Source organism: Diceros bicornis, chromosome 33, assembly GCF_020826845.1.
Source record: "Diceros bicornis minor isolate mBicDic1 chromosome 33, mDicBic1.mat.cur, whole genome shotgun sequence".
Taxonomy (NCBI): Eukaryota; Metazoa; Chordata; class Mammalia; order Perissodactyla; family Rhinocerotidae; genus Diceros; species Diceros bicornis.
This window is the reverse complement of record NC_080772.1, coordinates 21,530,991-21,536,816: the sequence shown is the minus strand read 5'-3', so window position 1 is coordinate 21,536,816 and position 5,826 is coordinate 21,530,991. Positions and strand designations below refer to the sequence as shown.

At 36.2% G+C, this 5,826-nt stretch overlaps 1 pseudogene; it reads right to left on the bottom strand.

Moving 5' to 3' along the window:
• Positions 1–237: 237 nt before the first annotated feature.
• LOC131396693 (U6 spliceosomal RNA) lies at positions 238–337 on the bottom strand (annotated as a pseudogene).
• Positions 338–5,826: the final 5,489 nt, after the last annotated feature.

The following is a 5,826-nucleotide window of genomic DNA, read 5'->3' as shown; positions in this document are numbered from 1 at the left end:
TAGGTTTTTTAAGTAGAACTTAGTTGAGACTTTCCCTTTTAAATGATTTAAAATAATTATAGGGATTAATATATTTGTTCTTAAATCTGCTGTCACATGGGAAATGACGCTTGTGCAACAATACCTCCAAATATATTAGCCAGGCAAACTATCCCAATGGTCATGGATAAGAGAAACTCATAGACCAAATTAAAATGCTCAGATCACATGGTTTCTTTCTTTCTTTTTTTTTTTTTTTTAAATATGGAACACTTCATGAATTTGCATGTCATCCTAGCACAGGGGCCGTGCTAATCTCTGTATCGTTCCAGTTTTAGTATATGCTGCTGAAGTGAGCACCACATGGTTTCTGAAATGATTTTAAAACACATAGTGAGAAGCAAGAGGAAAGAGAAGGGAGTGGTTAACATACTCAGGATAGGGTACAGGCAGGGTGGAAGGGCCACACTGCCTGATTCCGGATCCTTCCAGAGTCCTAAGTCCACCCAGCTGATGGCGTGGTTCTGAGGAAGCCCGACAAATGGAGGTTACCCAGGGGCAACACACGCACTTGTATTCGAGGGAAGCAGGTCAATATGCCTGGCCCTGCTGTGACTTGCCAACCAGCCTTCTGAACAGCTCTGGGTTTTGTCTGAATTTCTTGAGCAAAGCACGTGTAGGGCCAGAGTGAGACCAGGATGGGTGTTGCCGAGAGGTGGCCAATTTATAGATGACATAGCTCTCAGCATAGAGGTGACATGATCCATAATTTTATTAATTGGTTTTTCTATCTATAAGTATCATTTTTATTTGTTCTGTCATACTTTCCATTTATTTTATGTATTTTTAGCATGTCTTAGAGGTTACTAACTTATTCTAGATTTAATAAATCTCCTGTATGCTGCCTATATCTCCCAAGCTTCCTGCTTACTCAATACACAATTAATACGTCCTATGAGTTTCGTCGATGTCTCCTAAACTGCTTGCTTAATGACTATGTTTAGCCCTTCCTAGAGATTTCATTCATCCCATTTACTTTGCTTGTTTTTGTAACAGAGTTGAATATTCTTAAAGAAGATAGCAAACACATAAATTACATTGGCATTAGGCAACCATATGAAAGTTAAAGAATCTTTTTTTTTTTTTAATTTTTTGTTTATTGCAGTAATATTGGTTTATAACATTGTATAAATTTCAGGTGTACATCATTATACTTCTATTTCTGCATAGATTACATCATGTTCACCACCCAAATACTAATTACAACCCATCACCACACACATGTGCCGAATTATCCCTTTCACCCTCCTCCCTCCCCCCTTCCCCTCTGGTAACCACCAATCCAATCTCTGTCCCTATGTGTTTGTTTATTGTTGTTATTATCTACTACTTAATGAAGGAAATCATACGGTATTTGACCTTCTCCCTCTGACTTATTTCACTTTGCATTATACCCTCAATGTCCATCCATGTTGTCACAAATGGCTGGATTTCATCGTTTCTTACGGCTGAGTAGTATTCCATTGTGTATACATACGACATCTTCTTTATCTATTCGTCCCTTGATGGGCACTTAGGTTGCTTCCAAGTCTTGGCTATTGTGAATAATGCTGCAATGAACACAGGGGTGCATGTACCTTTACAAATTGGTGTTTTCAAGTTCTTTGGATAAATGCCCAACAGTGGAATAGCTGGATCATACGGTAGTTCTATCCTTGATTTTTTGAGGAATCTCCATACTGTATTCCATAGTGGCTGCACCAGTTTGCACTCCCACCAGCAGTGTATGAGAGTTCCCTTCTCTCCACATCCTCTCCAACACATGTTGTTTCCTATCTTGTTAATTATAGCCATTCTGATGGGCGTGAGCTGATATCTCATTGTAGTTTTCATTTGCATTTCCCTGATAGTTAGTGATTTTGAACATCTTTTCATGTGTCTGTTGGCCATCTGTATATCTTCTTTGGAGAAATGTCTGTTCAGGTCTTTTGCCCATTTTTTAATTGGGTTGGTAGTTTTTTTGTTGTTGAGATGCATGAGTTCTTTATATATTTTGGAGATTAAGCCCTTATCAGATGTATGGTTTGCAAATATCTTCTCCCAATTGTTAGGTTGTCTTTTCGTTTTGTTGGTGGTTTCCTTTGCTGTGCAGAAGCTTTTTAGTTTGATGTAGTCCCATTTGTTTATTTTTTCTATTGTTTCTCTTGCCCAGTCAGACATGGTGTTTGAAAAGATGTTGCTAAGACCGATGTCGAAGAGCGTACTGCCTATGTTTTCTTCTAGAAGTTTCACAGTTTCAGGTCTTACATTCAAGTCTTTAATCCATTTGGAGTTAATTTTTGTGTATGGTGTAAGGTAAGGGTCTATTTTCATTTTTTTGCATGTGGCTATCCAGTTTTCCCAACACCATTTGTTGAAGAGACTTTCTTTTCTCCATTGTATGTTCTTGGCTCCTTTGTCAAAGATTAGCTGTCCATAGATGTGTGGGTTTATATCTGGGCTCTCGATTCTATTCCATTGATCTGTGTGTCTGTTTTTGTGCCAGTACCATGCTGTTTTGGTTACTATAGCTTTGTAGTATATTTTGAAATCAGGGAGTGTGATACCTCCAGCTTTGTTCTTTTTTCTCAGGATTCCTTTAGCTATTCGGGGTCTTTTGTTGTTCCATATAAATTTTAGGATTCTTTGTTCTATTTCTGTGAAAAATGTCATTGGAATTTTGATGGGGATTGCATTGAATCTGTAGATGGCTTTAGGAAGTATGGACATCTTAACTACGTTAATTCTTCCAACCCAAGAGCACGGAATATCTTTCCATTTCTTTGTGTCTTCTTCAATTTCTTTCAGCAATGTTTTATAGTTTTTGGTGTACAGATCTTTCACCTCTTTGGTTAAGTTTATTCCTAGGTATTTTATTCTTTTTGTTGCAATTGTAAATGGGATGCTATTCTTAATTTCTCTTTCTGCTACTTCGTTTTTAGTGTATAGAAATGCAACTGATTTTTGTATGCTGATTTTGTATCCTGCAACTTTACCATATTCGTTTATTACTTCTAAAAGTTTTCTGGTGGATTCTTTAGGGTTTTATATATATAAAATCATGTCATCTGCAAATAGTGACAGTTTCACTTCTTCCTTTCCAATTTGGATCCCTTTTATTTCTTTCTCTTGCCTGATTGCTCTGGCTAGGACTTCCAGTACTATGTTAAATAGGAGTGGTGAGAGTGGGCATCCTTGTCTGGCTCCTGTTCTTAGAGGGATAGCTTTCAGTTTTTCACCATTGAGGATGATATTAGCTGTGGGTTTCTCATATATGGCCTTTATAATGTTGAGGTACTTTCCTTCTATCCCCATTTTATTCAGAGTTTATCATAAATGGATGCTGTATCTTGTCAAATGCTTTCTCTGCATCTATTGAGATGATCATGTGATTTTTATTCTTCATTTTATTAATGTGGTGTATTACGTTGACTGATTTGCGAATGTTAAACCGTCCCTGCATACCTGGAATAAATCCCACTTGAAGAATCTTAAACCTATATTTCTTTAATAACCAAAGTGAAGAATATACCTGTAATGTTTGGGAAATTATTTAGCTTGCTTTTACTTTGCTATCCTTCTTCCTAACTCCATTAGTTTATCAGTGTTTAATTTATTAAAGACACACTGACAATGGCTACTAAATAATAAACAATATAACTTTATCTTGCATTCCTTTCAAGGTTTATTACTAGCATTTGCATTTGATTTTGTTTCTGCAGGTATAACATGCATTTAAACTTAGTGTTGTATATGTTGACTGATTTTAATACACCCGAGCAAAAGTACCTCAACTTTTCTTGCCAACACTGGATGCTGTTAACATGCTCATTTGCCGTCAATTTGGATTAACAAACATTTGGGCTAGTGAACAACTTTTTGGATGTGAACCTATTAAGTAGAGGAGGTTCTGTATTTTCAGATGAAATATTTATCTTTCAGAAAAGCAAAAAAAAAAAAAATCAATTAAAATGATCTGAGCTATAAGATGATTTAATAATGTGGCCTTTTCCAAAACAAATACACTGGTACCTATTATTATAATCAGAGAAAGAACAGGATGAAGTTCCACTTAGCAATAGTATCACATTTATAACATATTTGGAAATAAACAATAAATGGACAAGGAGATGCAAATTTTCACTCGTGCATAAAGACAGCAGAAAGAATTCAGAGATACGGCAAGGTCTCTGAAAATATATACCACCCTGAAAAAGTTACTTAGAAATGTAATTTAGCCAAAATAAAAGTGGATTAAATTCAGAATTCAAGAATGAAGAAGTCATGATGTGAAAGGACTGTGAGGGACACATGAACCTGATTGCATCTCAGAATGAGAACATGACCACCCAGGACACACAGTATTCTGGTTCTGTACTGTTAGTAGTATGTATTTTAAGACAAAAGCTGCAAAGAAAACTTGAACTTAGCAGGTTTGTTGTTGCACTGAATTTGTTAACTGATTTTATATGTATTGTAGAATAGAGCAAGTGAGTAAATAATGTTGATATTATTGGGAACCAGGGTTCTGGGAGGATATACAAATATGCCATGGAAAGAGGAAAAATCCTGTGGTGTAGGATTTGAATTGGAGGCATAACTATCAACTCCTTTTTAAAAATTCATTTCATAGCTCAGTCCATTGAAAGAGTATAAAGCAGACACTCCAGAAGCAATGAGCATATCTAGCACCTATATCTCGGTCTCTAACACCATTCCCCAGTAAAAGGACAAAGGCTTCAAGGAAAAATGGCTGATTCCAGGTGTGGGAGAGGGAAGTGCAAGGTGAGCCTAGAACATTTTGTGCTAAAAAAGAAAGAAAATGCTCAAAGAGTAGTGGGAACATGTCAAAAGGACAGAGGAACTGGCTTAATGGGGGCTTCCACTGACGAAGTTTGGAATAATTCAAGCATCAAAATGAATAATGGAGGTAAAGGATCGTAATACATTCAATAAAAATTAATCCATGAATCTGGTATGATCCTCAAAAAAAGATGAGGAGTCAGAGACAAAAGCTCTTCGCTGCAGAAATATTCTAGCTAATAAAATGCAGAATACAATTAGAAAACTTTACAATCATCAGCATAATAATTGGTTGAAGCAAGGATTAGCAATTGATGCTAAAATTACTTATTAATTACAGAGAAATAATGTACCTTTAAATGGGAGAGCTGACAGAAACTACATTAACCAAGCGAGCAAATTTAGCATCATCACTATCAAACAAATTGATTTATATGCCTCCTGATGCAATGTAGGGGAAAGCATACAATATCACTCATGCTGTCTGTATTCTTGCCAAAAATGTTTAATCTGAGTCTAATTGTGAAGAAATGATCAGACAAATCCAGACTGTAGGACACTTTACAAGACAACCATCTTGGACCTGTCAAAAGTGTTAATGCTAAGAAAGGCAAAATAGGTGAAGAGAGTCTGTTCAGTTTAGATCCTCCAGAAATACACACTGAAGTATCTAGGGGTGAAGTGTCATGATATCTGCAACTCACTTTCAAATGGCTTAGCATCCATCTGTCTGTCTGTCCATCTGTCCATCTATCTATCTATCTATCTATCTATCTATCTATCTATCTATCTATCATCTATCTACCTACCTACCTACCTACCTACCTATCCATCTATCTACCTATCTATCATGAGAACGAGTGATGTGCCACTTGGTGAATCTAGATGAAGTGTATATGGATTTTCCATTGTCCTGTTCTTTCAACTTTTCTTTAGGTTGGAAATTTATCAAAATAAAACATTGAGGTGGAAGGGAAAGAAATATTCTTGGTTAGGAAGAGATAA